We start from the raw sequence: 17992 nt of genomic DNA, 5'->3' as shown, positions 1-17992 counted from the left end.
CACCTTATTTCCATAAGTACAGCCCCAAAGGTGGCCTTGCCCACCCCGAACTGCTGTCCCATGGAATGGTAGGAGTCCGGGGTGGCCACCTTCCAGATGGTGATCGTGACCCATTTCTCCAGCATGAGGGCTGGCTGCATGTAGGTGTCCTGGTGCTGGAAGGCAGGGGTGAGCCAGTGGCAGATCTCCTCAAAGGTCTGCCTCGACATGTGGAAGTTCTGCAGCCACCTCTCCTCACCCCACTCCCCCAGCCCCAGGCAGTTCTACCAGTAGGTGCTGCTGGGGTGGGTCCAGAGGCATCGGGGCACACAGGGGGGTGCCAGGTGGTGCCCCAGGTGGGGGAGTCCCATGGCCCCAGGGAGACTGCCCAGCCACCCGATGAAATCGGGTGCAGCTGTGGCGATGGTGCACAGCACTACCAACAGGGCATCCATAAGGAGGGTGTCCTCCTGCAGGAGCGGTCGCTGTGCCTCCATCGTGGGCACAGGTGGGCTCTGCCAGGCTGGGAAAGTCTGGGCAGCACTTGGCTTGTGCAGAGGGGAGGGTGGAGGGAGACACCCTTTAGAGGTGCCTGGCTGCAGCCCCGGAAGGCCTTGTCGGCCATGGGACTCCAGCTGCAACGTTTCCTGCCTCCCTTCTTTCAACAGAGGGCTTGGAGCCACGTGGACAATCTCTTTTGAAAGACTTGCGGTGGCACTTGGAAAGAGTGGATAGAAATGCTGATCTGAAAATGGCAGCGGGTGCTCCATTTCGACGGACACTATTTTGACCGCCGAACTTCGATTTTCGCCCTTTCGAAAGGGTGCTCACATGTAGACCCAGCTCAAGTCTTCTGGAAATAAATCCATTTATCGAAAGATGCCAGGAAATATAGCTCACAATGGTGAAGAACAAAAAAATGAGTTTCTCCTTTTTATTAAATTTTCATTTGTGTAGATTTAGGAGTGGGGAGGATCATGCTTTAAATAGCTGGCTGCCAAAAATGTAAAAAATCTATGAATTTGGGATACACACAGTGCCAAGGAAAGTTGTCACACAGAGATTCTAGTTTCCTAACCAAATCCTGAGCTTGACTGCTAATTGGAAAAGGGATGGCACCATCAATGAACATCTTTTTTAATGTTCAGTTTAGTGCAGTGAGGGCTACATTATGGGCTATGTAATTAGGGAACAACATTAGGTGTGTCAGGCTCCAAGGCAGCCTGCAAATCTATCTCATTCACTATTTTAATATCTTGAGGTGAAGACATTTTAGAATGATGCCTGGAACAGCTGGCCTCATTTTCTGACTTCTTCAGCATCAAGCTCTACATTGTGCCTTCTTAGACTTGTTGATTTTAATTGCCATCTCACCTTAAAGTCTCTACTACTTTAATTGTAGCCAAGAGGATTATACTGAAAAGGGGGGAAATAACTACTTTTACAACAGCAGCATGGCTGCCCGAGAGAGTTAAAAACAGAGACCTTCTCTAACAGACACATTACAAAAACAGTCTCAAGGGTTTCTCTGGCAAAGCCAGCCTTTTGTTGTAAAAACCCACAAACCATCTATACACAAAATGTGGTCTGTTGACAAACAGTTGACAAAACCCAGCACATCCACCAGAAATATTGTCTTTCCACATTCAGGTATAACACCTTTGTTGACAGTTTTTTGTCAACAAAAAAGCCATGTAGACACTCAAGGGGCCCTTTTGTCAACAGACAAGGCTTCCGGTTCCCCAGGCAGCACTGTTTGCTGAGCTTCCGGTTGGCCCTTCTGTTGAGAGAGTGGCCGGGAAGTCAGTTTGTGTGTGGATGCGATCTACCAACAGAGGTTTTGCCAGATCTCTGATGGTAACTTCTGCCAGAAAATTGCTGTAGTGTAGATGTAGCCTAAATATGTTGTTTTATAACAAATTGCATTTTAGGAACTGCAGTCTGAGAACTATGTGTTATGGAGATGTGTGTGTGTGTGTGCGCGCGCATGTGAGAGAGAGAGAGAGAAAGAGAGAGAGAGAGAGAGAGAGAATCCTTGTCCTCTACTAAATAGAATCTTACTGACCAAATAGGCATCATAAGTCCTATAGTGGTGATAGTTAAAGGGGATTTTCCTTTGCCTCAAGTGGCAAGGACCCTGTTTTAAAAGTAAAGAATCTGAGTTCAAACCCTGCCACGGTTGTAAATTCAGAATGACCTTGGGTATATAATACAATAGTGATGACAAAATCCTTGCTGGCCTCAAATTTGACACACTATTATTTGAAACTCTCTGTTTTCTTTATTCTGTGACAACAAACAAAAGACCTTCAAATATTTAGCTAGTTCACTGCACTCATGGTAAGCTAACATCTATTTACCTTTATGCTTTTCCTCTCTATGCAAACTTTTTATTGTAGTTGCTGCTTATTTCTTCTGTCTCTTTATCCCACTTGTTTCCTTGAAGCTATGTCTACATTACAGGGTTATGTAGTCAGAATGGCTGCTTTGTTGACAAAACCCACAAAGCATCCAGATTCCTAAGGCCATTCTGTTGTCACTAAGTCGACAGAAGGCAGCACTATTGTCTACAGCTGTACATCACTCACCATAAGGAAGAATGCCTCTGTTGACAGATCTCTATCAACAAAATGCCAGTCTGGACATTCCAGGGGCCCCTCTCTTGAAAGAAAGGGCTTCCATGACACTGGGCAGCCCTGTCTACTGTGCTTCCAGTTGGCTGTTTTGCCAATAGAGATATCTTCCAACAAAAATATCTGCCAACAAATCACTCTAATTTAGACATAGCCTTAGTTACTGAGTTTTTTTAAAGGGGTAATTTTCCTGCTTGGCATTAATTACTATCTTTCATTATAATGTTTCATTCTAAGATAGCAGGTGAAAATTATTGGCTTTTCAGACTGAGACTATAAGAAAACATATGAATGATTTGCAAGTAAAATCACAGTTGATTAAATTTTCAGCTGAAGTATTCACTAAATCTTCATATTCGCCCATCTGTGCACACATAAACCAGCCTTTCATAAGTTCTAATTAAGCAGGTACCATACTTCCCACACAACTTAAACTCATCCCCTCCAGTTTAAAAAAATCAGCCTGTTATTTTTTAATTCCTCTTATTACTTCTTGTTTTCTGCTTTGAATAAAACAATAAATTCTGAAGTATTTGCAGTGGAATCCGATCTCACTTCCAGCACTGTTACTCAATTACCTGCAATGAATTTACTTTTGGTTTACAATAATATGGGTGAGTTTAGGCTCAGGAAGAGTTTTTCTGCCTGATTGAAAACAAGGATCATCCAACAATATTGCAAGCTTGTATTCTTGAAATTCCGAAATTTGCATAAGCTTGCCTATGCTGAGGCTCAGAACTGTTTGAAATTCCCCTATTTCTATTCTGTTGGGCTATGTATAGACAGTGTTTGTCAATTGGAGGTACAAATGTATCCCAAAATAGCAGTTCTGTGGCTTTTTCATGCGCTCGGAATAGCAGAGCTATTTTGAGTGCAGTATTCTGGTTTCACTTGTCATGACAGAGGTAATAGAACCTTCAAAATAGGCCCTTATTTCGAACTTTGGTGCCATTTGGTGTAAATTGTGTAAATTATTTCCATATAAAATAGCAAGCTAAATGTAACTTAGCAGGCTTAGTGTAAAGACTTTGGAAACTTCTTAGAAGTAAACATGCATGTATCTAGACCTGCCAAATAGAGGAGAAAGGTCAAAGGGTGCAGTTGTCCCTGGGCCCGGCATTTCAAAGGGGCCTGGAGCTCTAGTCACCATCTCTGCTGAAGTAGCAGCAGTGGTGGCAAGAGTTCCAAGCCTCTTTGAAACTCCTGTGCAGTACTGCTGTACCTCTCCGCACATGACTCTGAGGGAGCAGGAGAAGCAGGTCTGACTGCTCTAAGCCCTGCCCCTTGTGTTCTTGTCCACAGCCTTGGCCAGACCTTTCCCCCCCTTATCCCCAGGCCCATGAAGGCTGTCAACCCAACTGCATACATCTTTACGTCAGTTCAACTTTTAGTCCTGTATGCCTTTATCTTTAAAGAGATAGAATATCTCCAAATTCTTAGAAAATAGATTATAAGACTGTACTTCCATACTGTATAACATAAAAAGTACTGGCTTGATTATCCTCTCCACATATTTATTTGAAGGACTTATTCAAGGGAAGGAATGATTCCAAAGAGTGATATGAAAAAAAAAAAAAAAAAAAGCACAAACCACCTGTATGATAATTCAAATGTGATACCAAGAAAAGCATTGAGAGTGCTCCATTTATGTCAGTTTTATTGTTTCCACCTTCTTAACCTTTGTCCTCTATTCCTGACTGTTTTGTTATAAAATGGGTGTCAAGACTCACTTTAAAGCTATTTGAAAGTGCACTTGTCAGCTCTCACAATAAATCCTGCCTGTCACATCCCCTCAGAAGCCTGACTTGAGATTCTCTGAATGGTCCAACATGGTTCTACAGTTATAAGTACGCATGCCATGCCAATAAGGTGCCACCTCACGTAAATGATGACTAAGTCAATTAGTGAGCAGGACAAATGGGATTAAATTAAACTGACATAAGAGAAATAGTATAGGATTCTTTAAAAATGGTCCTTTAAAATGTGTTAATGATTGTGATTAATACTGGAGGGACATCTGAATATGTTTAAACAAAACAAGCATAAAAAATACAGGAGTAGGTTTTGTTCTCTACAACACAAGGGGGAAAATGCTTATTGGGTGCCTTTTCATCTTCACTTGCACAAGTAGCATAGAAGGGATACCTCCTAGCAACCAAATGGCCTCTAAGAGGTGAGGATAGATCTGACATCTGAAATGAATGAGAAATAAGGATTCTTTCAAAAACAAAGTTTTTTTTTTTTTCCTGAAGGAAAACCCTCTACATGGTTGTTTTTGCTTTTGGAAAATGGAAATGTGATCACATAACATTATGCAAATGAGGTGTGATGTTTGTAAATCAGCACTTCATTTGCATATTTGATCTCCCTCATTTTCTTTCCTCCTCCGAAAGGGGGAAGCTGTCTACATGCAGCCTAGGAGACAAGAAGGAATGTCTTAGATGCATGGCCTTGAGAAAGACGGGGTATAGGGAAAGGGACAGAGAATGCTGGCTGGAAAGCCAGACTTGGAATTATGATAAAGGAAATTGCCTCTGGAATGCGTTACCCAGTGAAGTGGTGGAATCTCCATCCCTAGAGGTTTTCAAGTCTCAACATAAAGTTCCGGGTGGGAATTTGTCGGGGTTGTTCCTGCTTTGGGAGGTAGGCTGGAGTTGGTGAGCTTCTGAGGTCTTTTTCAGCCCTATGATTCTATAATTCTATGATTTGTGTGTAATACCTGTATAAATAGGATTGCATCCAAGAAATTTCTTTGTCAAATGGAAAAATCCTGGAAAATTCAGGCCTACAAGGAACAACAATAAAATGTCTAGCTGACACAAAAAAGAGAGTCATTACAGGACATTGTGTTTCCAAGTTCTGATAAACACAATCTCAAATACAATTTTTTTTAGTATTAAAATAATATTTGTAAGACTTAGGACCTTATCTGAAGGCAGTGGAAGCCAATGAAAAATCTTCTGCTTACTTCAATAGGTTTTGGACCATTCCCACACGTATCAAAAGAGTAAATTCTGAACTAAGGCTCCCAGTCCGTCCATATCCACCCTCTTATACTTAGCACATGTTGATTAGAGCTCATTAAGACTGTTCCAAAAATATCGCCAGTATCATTCTTCCTTTCTTACTCCATATGGATTTATCAGTGAAAGATATTGCTTATACGGAGCAGAGGTGTAAACAGACTAGACCCCCAAGATGTGTGGTTTGGGGCAGAATCAGAAAGCGATTTTTGAAAGGAACCGTTGTGCATCTATGAAGGCTTGATGAGAGTTTTACAGAGGTGCACTGAGTCTCACTGTAAACTTTACCTTGTGAAAATGTCCAAACATTTTAGGATACCAGTGAATTTGGAAAACCATGCTCCCAGATGGCCTAATACAGGGGAGTGAAAGAGAACAGCAATTTTGCTTCAGACCTCAGAACTATCCCATGTACATTCTGTGTTTTGGAACTCAACATTCTGGGCTTTCCACAGAGTTTTTCAACCAAAGGGATGATTTGGCCCTGTTATTAACACAGGAGGTGAAGCACTAGGAAAAGTGAATGAATTGCACTTGGATGGGTAATAAGTAAAGCAAAAAAAATTGTATTTGAGATTGTGTTTATCAGAACTTGGAAACACAATGTCCTGTAATGACTCATTGCCCCCTTCCTCCTCTCCACTGCCTTCTTCTTCCAGGCCACCCAGATCCTCTGGGCTCACCCCAAACTCCATACCAGGGCCTCCAGAAGTTTCATAATTCAGACCAGGCTCCATGATGGTGTCATTCCCTATAAGCATGTGCAGCAGTTCATAATAACGGCACATACATGGAACATCCCCAACCGCTGATTGGCTTCCCAGACTTTTGATAGGCCTTATGGAGTTCTTTAACCTTCACCCGACATTGCATTGAGTCCTGGGAGTAACCTTGGGTAGTCATCTTGTGCGACATCTGATCATATGCTGCTGCATTTCTTTTGGCCACACAAAATCTCTTTGCCAATGATTGGTCTCTCCAAATCGCAAGAAGATCCAGAATCTCCTGGTGGGTCCATACTGGGGCTCTCCTGCAACCCTCAGAAGTACTAGGCAGAATGCTACCCTGAGTGCTCGTGATTGCAGTAGATGGCTAACAATGCAATTTCTACCAATGTGGGGTGATGAGATGGGCAATGGAATTTTTTTTGTAGTGGGGGCCCTTTATATTTGCAGGGCTGGCCACTGCTGAACTCCAATTCAAATTCTCATTCGAAGTCAATCAAAACTTCTCAGGCTTACTGTGACCTTCTTTCTGCACACCTGGATGGAGAGCAGCATACAAAGAAGCAACAGTACATGGAGACACTATGGGATGCTTCTAGAGGCTAATAAATTTGAATTAAGGACATGGAGCCTCCACACTAGCCTTGATTTGAGATTTTAAATTAAGAAATGATGCTATAACAGTACTATAATAACGATACTTTGTAATTGGTATTATGGCTCAATAAATAGAGATAATAATATTAACTGTGAAGACAGTGCCATTTTAATATCAAGCTAACTCCCTAAAATTTGATTTATCTTGTTGTGTAGACACAGCCCTAGTGTTGTCTCCCTGTAATTCTTTATGCTGCTTCCTGTGCTTGAAAAAGTAGTTTATCTTCATATACAAAGTATCATCCATTTCCAGCTTCAATTCTCATCTTAAAGATCCCTTTTTCACTGTATCTAGTATTGTTGATCGATTATATCTGCTATAATACTCCTTCTTTGTTTGAACTGCATCCATCCAATTTAGTCTCCACTGGGCAACTTACTCAGTACAGGAGTCAAATATTTATACATGTAAAAGCAGAACTGAGTGTATTTAAGGATGTCCATCTGCTCTCTGCCACACAAATATGTTTCCAAATATTTTGGCAGTTTTCAACAAAGACTGCTGAATGTATAACTTCTGAAATGGATATGCAGGATGAGAAACAGGTAGAGAGCACAAAGCTAAATTCACATTCATTTATTTAATACCTAAAACAAAACTTTGTTCTCCAGAAATCACTTGTTTTGTATGAGACACCTTTGTGCATAAATCATGGATAATTAACATATATTCTGATTTTCCTGAAATCCAATGGAAAAGATTTTAAACTGCCTTCCCCTTTGTTTTGTCGCTTGACTGTACAAAGCCATGTCTACACGCACACGCTACTTCAAAGTAGCGGCACTAACTTCGAAATAGCGCCTGTCACGTCTACACGCGTCGGGCGCTATTTCGAAGTTAACTTCGACGTTAGGCGGCGAGACGTCGAAGTCGCTAACCCCATGAGGGGATAGGAATACCGCCCTACTTCGACGTTCAACGTCGAAGTAGGGACCGTGTAGTCGTTGCACATCCTGCAACTTCGAAATAGCGGGGTCTGCCATGGTGGCCATCAGCTGAGGGGTTGAGAGACGCTCTCTCCAGCCCCTCAGCTCAATGGTGGCCGCATGGAGCGGCCCCTTAAAGGTCCTCTCCCCCTCCCTTCCTGTGCAGGAAGCTGAGGGAACATGCAGGCGGCAGCCCAGACACGTGGCCAGCCTGCACGTCCCTCAGCCACCCACCCAGCTGCGATGGCTGCCCGGCAGCCCCCCCAGCGCCCCCAGGGGACCCCCCCCAAGGGGAGCCAGGGCAGCCAGCCCAGCCAGAAGGGCAGCCAGGCTGGCAAGCGGCAGTGGGGCCCCTCCTGGACGGAGGCCGAGCTGCGGGACCTGCTGGGGCTCTGGAGCGAGGAGGAGGTGCTCCAGGTAATGGGGAGCAAGAGGCGGAATGCGCATGCGTTCGCTCGGCTGGCCGACGGCCTGGCTGCCCGGGGTCACCCTGCCCGCACTCCTGATCACGTCAGGAGTAAGGTGAAGGAGGTGCGGCAGGCTTACTCCCGGGCCCGGGATGCGGCCAGCCGATCTGGGGCCGCCCCCGTCACTTGCCCCTTTTACAGGGAGCTCAGGGACATCCTGGGCCCCCGGCACACCTCCTCCCCTCCGGCCACCCTTGATACCTCAGCCGACGAGCCCCAGCAGGCCCTGCAGCCAGAGTCCGCTCCGGAGGTAAGCCCTGCACCCCGGGGGCCCCCCCCGGAGCCCACCCCCGGGACATCGCGGCAGGAGGAGGAGGAGGAGGGGGGGGGGGCTCCTCCTCTGCAGAATCCAGGCAGCAGATCCTCCTCCTGCCATCCCGGAGCAGCAGCCGGGCCTCCGACCCCGGGGATCTCCAGACCGTCGGAGCGGACCGACAGGTAGGTACCCCCCACTGGTGTACACCCCTGGGCTTGAGGGGCGGGGGGTAATAGATATGTGTCTAGGGCCCCCCACATGCTCACATGGCCATGGCCCCAAGGACAGCAGGGCCATGGCCCTCACAGCACTGCATCAGCCCCTGCCCCCCCCGACTCCGCACGACAGTGCCATGCCCCATCCCCGGGCCAGGGGGGAGCGGAACCTCGAGGGGCCCCCGGGAGGAGGGGGTGGGACATCCCGCAGCAGCAGCATGTGATGGAGTGGGGGGAGTGCAAAAGGGAGACTCAGGCTACATATGAGCAACAAGAGCCGAATAGCTCCCAGGGGCAAAGGAGGATCCTGGGGCTACAGCTGGCAGGTGACACCTCTGCCCTGAACAAACAGGAGGGAGGAGCCGAGCTGGCTTGGAATTGGGGGAGGAGGGCGGGGGCCACAGGTAGAGGTTAGGGGAAGGGAGAGCTGGAAGGCAGCCAGCCTGAGGAGGGGGAAAGCTGCATCCCAGAGGGGCACCCCTTGGGGTCTTCTCCCCACGACGGGTTGGAAGGACTGTCTCTTCCGACAGCTGGTGCTGTCACTCCTGGGAGAAACTGGGCATCTGTGGCCTAAGAAAGCTCTCCTGCTGTCAGACCCTGCGGGGTGAAGTGAGAGTCGCTCCCACCAGGGGACGGGGTGCAGGGCAGGGGGACCCCTGAACCCCATCCATCACAGCAGCATCTCCCGGGGACGGGGATGGGGAACCTGCAGCACAGGGCTGGGGGGACAAAGGCCACGGCTCGGGGCCCACACTAACGCCTGTCTCCATTCTTCTTCCCCACCTCCTCTCCTGTGTCCCGCACCTGCACCCTCAGAAGGACCGGAAGAGAGCGCCGGCGAGGCCTCCGTGGTCCCGGAGAGCCCTCCGGGACCATCAGTACAGGCCAGCCCCTTGGCCGAGGACCGACCGGCCCCACGGCGGGTTAGACGGCGGACCCCGCACCACCACCAGCTGACGGCGATGGACCCCCAGCTGCTGGCCATCCACCGACGGCAGCTGGAGGTCGCAGAGCAGCAGCTGCAGCTGCAGGAGCGGGCGCTGGCCTGGCGCCAAGAGGCATGGGGGGCTTACATGGAGACTTTTAACCGCCTGGTGGACTACCTGGCCCCCAATGCCGCGCCGGCCGTCGCAGCACCTGCCCTGCCTGCTCCACCAGCCGCACCACCAGCTGCTCCACCCGTCGCCGTCCCGTCCGCCGTCGCCCCGCCACCCACCGCCAAGGGCTGGAGCGCCGAGGGACCCCTGGAGCCACCTGAGACTCGCCGGGCATCATATCTTCCGGTCCGGCCCGCCCCCAGCCAGCCCCGGACAGGGCTGCGACCGCGGCGTGGCTTCCGGCCGGCCACGCCCAGTGCCGGACAATAGGGGCGAGGGGCCCGGGACATGGCCCCCCCCTTGTATATAGTTTAAACTTATTATTTGGTGCCCCCCATTTGCCCCATCCCCCCATGTAAATAGTTCTCCCCTTTATCCTCCCTGGTTTTCTTTTTATTAATGAGGACACTTGCTTCTTAGTATTGTTTTATTTGTACATATTAGTTTGTTTCCACATGTTTGTATATAGTTTGTTCTTGTTTCATATATTTACAGCTAAAAAAAAAAGTTCTGAAAGAAAAAGAAGTTTAAGTTCAGCCACAAGTGTGTGCTCTCATTTGTCCAGGAAAAGTGGGAGGGGGGTGCTGTGGGGTGCTCCATGGTGTGGGCGTTGGGGCAGGAGTGTGGTGGAGTAAGGGGCGGGCAGTGGGGGGCCTGGGCAGAGTTCACCCCGCAGCCTCATCATGGAAGTGGGCCTGCAGGGCCTCCCGGACCCGGGTCCGTTCGGGGTCCACCTGCCGACTGGGTGTAGCAGGTGGCTGGACGTCTGCCCTGCCGGCCTCCACAGCCCAGCCCTGGAGAAAGGTCTCCCCCTTGCTCTCCACCAAATTGTTCAGGGCGCAGCAGGCACCCACAATCTGGGGGATGTTGTTGGGGCCCGCATCCAGGCGGGTCAGGGGACATCTCCAGCGTCCCTTCAGGCGGCCAAATGAGCGCTCCACCACCTGGCACGCGTGGTTCAGGCGCTCGTTGAAGCGCTCCTGGCTAGCGGAGAGATGGCCCGTGTACGGGTGCATGAGCCATGGCCGGAGGGGGTATGCCGCATCTGCGATGACACAGAAGGGCATGGTGGTGTCCCCCAGAGGGATCTCCCGCTGGTGGATGTAGGTCCCTGCCACCAGCCGGTGGCACAGGCCCGAGTTCCGGAAAACCCAGGCGTCGTGGGTGCTGCCAGGCCAGCCAACATAAATGTCCTGGAAACGTCCCCGGCTGTCCACCAAGGCCTGGAGGACGACAGAATGGTAGCCCTTTCGATTGAGGTATCGTCCTCCACTGTGATGCGGGGCGCGGATGGGGATGTGAGTCCCATCCAGAGCCCCGAAGCAGTTGGGGAAGCCCAGGGTGGCAAAGACCGCGATGGTGGCATCTGGGTCCCCCAGCCTCACGAGCCTGTGCAGGAGCATGGCGTTGATGGCACGCACAACCTGCAGAGAAAGCACATAGGACAGCACCAATGAGGGGTGAGCAGGGTGTGCGTGGCCCTGCCCTGCCCTGCCCTCCTCTGCCCGGGCCCCCATTCCCTGCCCTGCCCTCCCCCCGTGGGTTCTCTTACCTCCATGAGGACAGCCCCGACGGTGGCCTTGCCGACACCAAACTGCTGCCCCACGGATCGGTAGCTGTCGGGAGTGGCCAGCTTCCAGACAGCGATGCCGACCCATTTCTGCACTGTGAGGGCACGCCGCATGGCCGTATCCTGGTGCCTGAGTGCGGGGGTGAGCCACTGGCACAGCTCCATAAATGTCTGCCGGCTCATCCTGAAGTTCCTGAGCCAGCGGTCGTCGTCCCGCTCCCCAAGCACCAGCCACTCCCACCAGTCGGTGCTGGTGGGGTAGCTCCACAGCCGCCGGCGTGTGAGGCGGGGGTGGGGCGGGGTGCTGCAGGGTTAGGGGTTGAGCCCTGCTGCCCTGGGAGCAGCTCCTCCTCTGGTGTAGCAAGGAGGTGCTCAGCTGCCTCCTGCATGGCATGGAGCAGGGCAAGCCCTGCTCCTGCCGGGAGGGCTGGGTGGACCTCTGGCTGCTGCTGCTGCTGCTGCTGCTGCTGCTGCTGCTGCTGCTGCTGCTGCTGCTGGGGGTCCATGACTGCGGCGCCCGGGGTCTGTGTGCCTATGGCTCCTCAGACCGCGTGCTGTGCAGGCTGAGTGTGTCTGGGAGGGGCCCTTTAAGGGAGCGGCTAGCTGTTGCCCCGGAAGCGCTAGTCCGCCCTGTGACCCTGTCTGCACCTGTGCCTGGCATCCCTATTTCGATGTGTGCTACTTTGGCGTGTAGACGTTCCCTCGCTGCACCTATTTCGATGTTGGGCTGCGCAATGTCGAAGTTGAACATCGATGTTGCTGGCCCTGGAGGACGTGTAGACGCTATTCATCGAAATAGCCTATTTCGATGTAGGCTTCACATGTAGACGTAGCCCAAGACTGATATAAATCACAACTATTTTGATGTGATGGTACCAGTTTACTGTCTTTTACCTGGTGCCCTTATTGACAGTCTATAGAAACACAACATAAAGTATCAGGGCTGCAGGCCTGAAGGGTACACAGTTTCACAGATCTGTAACATTGCCTTTCTGCCCATTTCATTTTATTATTAATGAGTACTATGATTATTATTATGACTATTTCTAACATGTCCATACAACATTATCCTTATGTCAATATTCAACTTAGAATAGTATCAGTTCCTCCTAGGGAAGAATTTTCCCCAACACTAACCCTGAGACTGTGTCCACATGTTTGGTTTTGGGAAGAAGGGGCTTTTGAATCAGGGGATCCTTCCAAAAAGCCCATCTACATGGGCAATGTGCATTTCAAAAATGGCATTTTCAAATCGCACGTGGCCGCCATTATGCTAATGAGGTGCTGCAAATCCTCCAAGGGCTGGGCCAGTCCCATCCCCGCTGCCAGCACTCTGGCCCCGCCATCCAACAGAGCCGGGGAACCCCATCCTTGGCCCCCAGGCTGGTGCCCACCCAGACCCAGAGGTTCCGTTGCCTCTGCTGTTACAACCTGGAGGAGGCCACGGTGGCACACATCACTGTCATAACAGAGCACAGAGCCCTCCTCTGGGAGGGACTCATGATGGAGTGGGAGGACAGGGCCTGGTGGCGGGAGGTCTGGGGTGAGGCAGCCATGGCCTTCCGGTGCCTTGCCCCCCTGCCCACCCACCCTGCCACCCCTGTCCCCACCCCTGCCACCCCTGAACTGACTGCCCTTATACCCACCACACTTTCCCTGACCTCCCAGCTCACACTGCACTTCTGGCTCATCGGTATTGTGGGCCAGGGCAAGCCTGCCCTCCAACCCTCCCACCCCCCATCACTTCCTGCCCCTTCAAGACCTCCTGGTCCCCAACTGAGGTACTGCCCCCGACCCTTACCTGGGCCTACTTCCCTGTCATCCCAGCCCCAACCAGGCCCCCAAACCTGGTGTGGCAGGGGCCCCTGCACCAGCCAAGGGTCCCAACCCTCCACCCCCATGGAGGACTAGGCTTGCCCTTGCCCATGTCCCCCCTTGTACATAGTTCTCCCCCGTTAGCCCCCATACCTAGCTCCCAATTCAGATGACCTCGCACCCATTTGTTCAAGTGCAGTTTATTTACATGTTTAGTGGTTAGTTCTCATTAAGTCAAGTGATGTGTTGTGCACCCCAGTGTCCCCTGTGCATATGAGGGCTGTGGTGCAGGATGGGTGTGAGCCAGAGGGTGCCAGGAGGAGGGTCAGTGAGGCTTCTGGTCAAAGGCCTCCTGGACCCTAATCCCATCCCTGTGTGCCTGGCGGAATGGAGCTTGTCCCCAAGGAGGTCATCCGCAGCTCACCCCTGCACAAAACACTTGTGCTTGCTCTCAACAATATTGTGCAGAGCACAACAGGTCACAACCACCCTGTTGCCTGGCTGGTGGTGGTGTGCCCTTTGTAGGGGCGCATTAGCCATGGCTGTAAAGGGCATGCCCTGTCAGGCACTATACAGGGTGATGTTGTTGTGGCCCCCACAGGGAGCTCCTGGGGAGGAACATATGTGCCCTCCTCTATGTGGCGCCCCAGCCAGGAGTTCCGCAGGACCTGGGCATCGTGGGCTTGCCCAGATCAGCCCATACAGATGTCAGTGAACCAGCCCCAGGCACCAATAAGGGCCTTCAGCACCACCGAGTAGTACTCTTGCAGTATATATAGTGGCCCGCTCTGTGGTCCGGGGTGTGGATTGGTATGTGGGTGCCTTCGAGGGTGCCGAAGCAGTTGGGCAACCCGATGGCTGCAAATCCTGCCATGGCATCATGCAGCTCCCCAAGGCAGATGGCATTCTGGAGGATGGACCACCTGTGTGAGGGAGGGCATTGACATGTGGACCCACACAGTGGGCAGCCCCTTGGCCCTCCATTCCCCATACCCCCCTGCAGGGCCCCTGTTAGCCGACGGCCAAGGATGTTTGGTGAGGTGCCAGCTATGCCCGTTTTATACCATCCGTGACTTTAACCGCTAGGACGCACTGTCCCTTCGCGGCGGGCAGCCCGGGCTAGGCTGACGGATGCCCCAAGGTCCTAACCACCCGTGACTTTAACTGCTAGAGCTCAGAGCCCCTTCGCAGTGGGCAGTCAACACTGACTGACAGGTGCCCCAATGGCAGCACTAAGAGCCTTTCCACACCCGTGACTTTAACTGCTAGAGCTCAGAGCCCCTTCGCAGTGGGCAGTCAGGATTGACTGACAGGCGCCCCAAGAGTTTGCCCCGTGGAGGCGGCACGACTCAACGCTAGGCTCTTAGTACTCTCACCTAATGGCCAGGCTTTATTGCCAAAATGGCTGAGGTTCTTTAATTGTGTTGGCTGCTTTACAGTAACCCAGAGAAAACAAGTCAGGCTTATGCACAAACGGTTATCAAAAAATTATTAAACTAGATTCTAATCATATGGTTACAAAATTGCTAGTGCCTACTTATTTAAATGTATAGATGTTACACACACAAACAAGTTACAAAACTGAAGCCACGATCCCAAAGAAAGAAAACAAAGTATAGAGCTCTATGTCAAAATATGTGTACACTAAAGATAGGAGATCAGGTGTGGGTGCTTCTTACCCTCCTTGCATCTCTCGATTCCAGCGGTGCCAAGCCAGGATCGGTCACTCAATTCCGCGGAAAGACGAATAAGGGACAAGGCTCAGGGACCCTCTTAGCTGCAGAAGCCTTGGGAGGCTGTCACTTATCTGACCAGCAGATAGATAGTGAAAAGCACTCAAAAATCATGGTGCTGTAGGTCCCATACTTATACCTCTGTACTCCTTTATTCTCTTTCTCCTTTCTTATGCCAAATTGAGGCTGGTCTGTCTGGGCGACGCCAGCTCTCGCAAGAGTAGTTTACACTTGCAAGGGAGAGAAACAATAAGTTTCGACTACTGGACATTCTTTTATTAGGGTAAATATTTTCCCACCTAGGATGTGGGTGTGTGTGCATCACGTTATTTAGTAGGGGCTAAGAGCCATGTCTGTCACAGCTTCTCTGTCTGCTGTGAGCCTAATCGTTGTATATGTTCCCAGAGGCACTTTGTAGCAACACACCTGTGCTTCTCACAGCTTCAAAGGCTGTGCTGGAATTTATGTTAAGTGCCCTGTTGTTTTGGCTCCCTTGTGTTCCCAGCAATGCTGGTCTGAGAGGGGGCTGGCTGTCTGGCTACAGCCCCCCAACACAGGATCCTGCTCCTCCCTTCTCGTGGTGGATGTGGGCCCTGGCCTGGCTTACCTCCAGGAGGATGGCTCCAATTGTGGCCTTGCCCACCCTGAATTGGTGCCCACCGAATCGTGGCTATCTGGGGTGGCCAGCTTCTACACCACAATCCCCACTCATTTCTCAACCTGGAGCATAGGCTGCATGTGGCTGTCCACATGCTGTAGGGTGGGTGTCAGCCAATGGCACAGCTCCACAAACAACTCTTTTGACATTTGGAAGTTCTGGAACTACTGTCATCGCACTGGCCCAGTACCAGCCTATCCCACCAGTCCCTGCTCCTGGGGTGGCTCCAGAGGTACTGGAGGGGATGAGGAATGGGGTGTGGTGGTTGCCTTGTGGCCAGGGCCTGCAGGACCCCAGTGGATGGGGGTGTGGGCTGGAGGGCTTCCAGCATTGCCAGGATGACCATTGCAATCTGAGCCCTGGTGTCAGTGGAGGCTTCAGCCTCAGGCAGTTGATGGTGCTCATGTGCTGTGGTGTTACCTCAGAGAGCAGTGTCTGCATGACTGTCTGCTGCTCTGCAGTGCTCTGCGTGTGCAGGGTGGGCATACTTGGGATGGACCCTTTAAGGGAGGCTGCTCGCAGACAGACCTGGAAGGGCTTGTCAGCATGCCACCCTGTGCGTGGCGTTTCCTGCCTTGTTCTTTTGAAAGAGCTCATGTTGCTGTGTGGGTGCTCCCTTTTGAAAGACCGGGGGCCTCTTTCAAAATAGCAGACTGGTAAGATGATCCACTTTGTGTTGCCGTGTCCTATCGATATCCCTTATTTTGATTTAGATTTTCAAAGTTCCACCTTTTGAAATTTGTGTGTAATGTAGACACATCCATTGCATGTAGACACTCTGTGGGATGTTTTGAAAAAGCCTGTACTTTCTAAAAAAAAAACTCACTGGTGTAGACGTAGTCAGTGACTTCCAATAAAGCTGCTTGATCAGATGCAAAGGTCTCTCTTGGGTCACTAGGTCTTAAGCTATTTAAAACTTCACTGTTAAAGACCTTGACTTTGAAATGGTTCTGGCCTGAGTGCCAATTTAATCATGAATCAATGGAGTCACCCATTTTCCTATCCACTCACAGAGACAACTGAATTTTGAACCATCTTCTGAGTGTCACTATATGTTACTCAAGTAAAGAACCTGTTTGTTAGGGCTTGTGTGGAAATAATTTTTCCCATGAACAATTTTTTGAGTTTTTGCTGAAAAAGTGAAACCTCCAACATAGCTTCAATGGGACTGATTTTTTTTACATGGAAATGCCTGTTTTGTCAAAAAGCCATTTTCTATATTTAAAACAAAATTCAATGGAAATGTTTTGGCAAGCTCTACTATTTATTACTGATATGTAAATTTAGCTACATCTGTTAAATGAATCACACACTGTTTCCAGCAACTGTGGGCTAGATTGTAAGTTTGTTAGGCCTCAGAGCAGACTAAAGAACATATTGTGATTCTTGAATCCTGGCTACCTCAACACACTAAGGCTGTGGTCACACTAGCCCTTCCTTTCAGAGGAGCTATGGTAATGTGGCACTTTGGAATATGACAATGAGGCACTGCCATGAATATGAAGCACATCATTAGCATAAGGGCACCCGTTCGGGCTTTGAAACTGCCAGTTTCGAAAGGCAGCTACCCGTGTAGCTGGGAGCCTTTCAAAATGATCCCCCCATTTCGAAAGCCCCTCTTCAAAACCAAATGGAAAGAAGGGGCTTTTGAAATCAGAGGACCGGTTTGAAAAGCCCCAGCTAAACAGGCAGTGTGCGTTTAAAAACTGGCAGATTCAAAGGCCATGTGGCTGTTTTTATGCTAATGAGGTGCTGCATATACATAACAGCACCTCATTAGCATATTCCAAAGTGCCACATTACCATAGTGTGGCCACAGCCTAAGTTTCTTCCACTTTTTCCTATAGCACTCTTTGTGCCCAGCCAGCAACTAGATCCAGGGTGTTGTAGGGAGGTGAAACCTCCTATTTCTTGCCACGCTCCATCTCTCCCCCTCCACCCCAACTGGGTGCTGTGAGACATGCAGTTCCTTTGTCATGGCTGGAGTTTCAATCTAAGCAGGACTAACCATGGAAATATAAAGGTCTCCCTAATCCCTCTTATTCCCCTGTGCAACCCAGCAAAGGCTGTGGCAGTCTAGCTCTGTGAGAAGGGCTTAGTGGGCAGAGAATGCAGTATACACTTTTTACCCTTTTCAATCACAATTAAATGCTATTGCACATTAATGTTCTTCTCACATAATTAGTGCTAACTGATAGGTAAAATGTCCATAACATACTCACATTCACCAGAATGTC

Source organism: Carettochelys insculpta, chromosome 6 (genome assembly GCF_033958435.1).
Source record: "Carettochelys insculpta isolate YL-2023 chromosome 6, ASM3395843v1, whole genome shotgun sequence".
NCBI lineage: Eukaryota > Metazoa > Chordata > Testudines > Carettochelyidae > Carettochelys > Carettochelys insculpta.
This window is presented reverse-complemented; position numbering follows the sequence as displayed.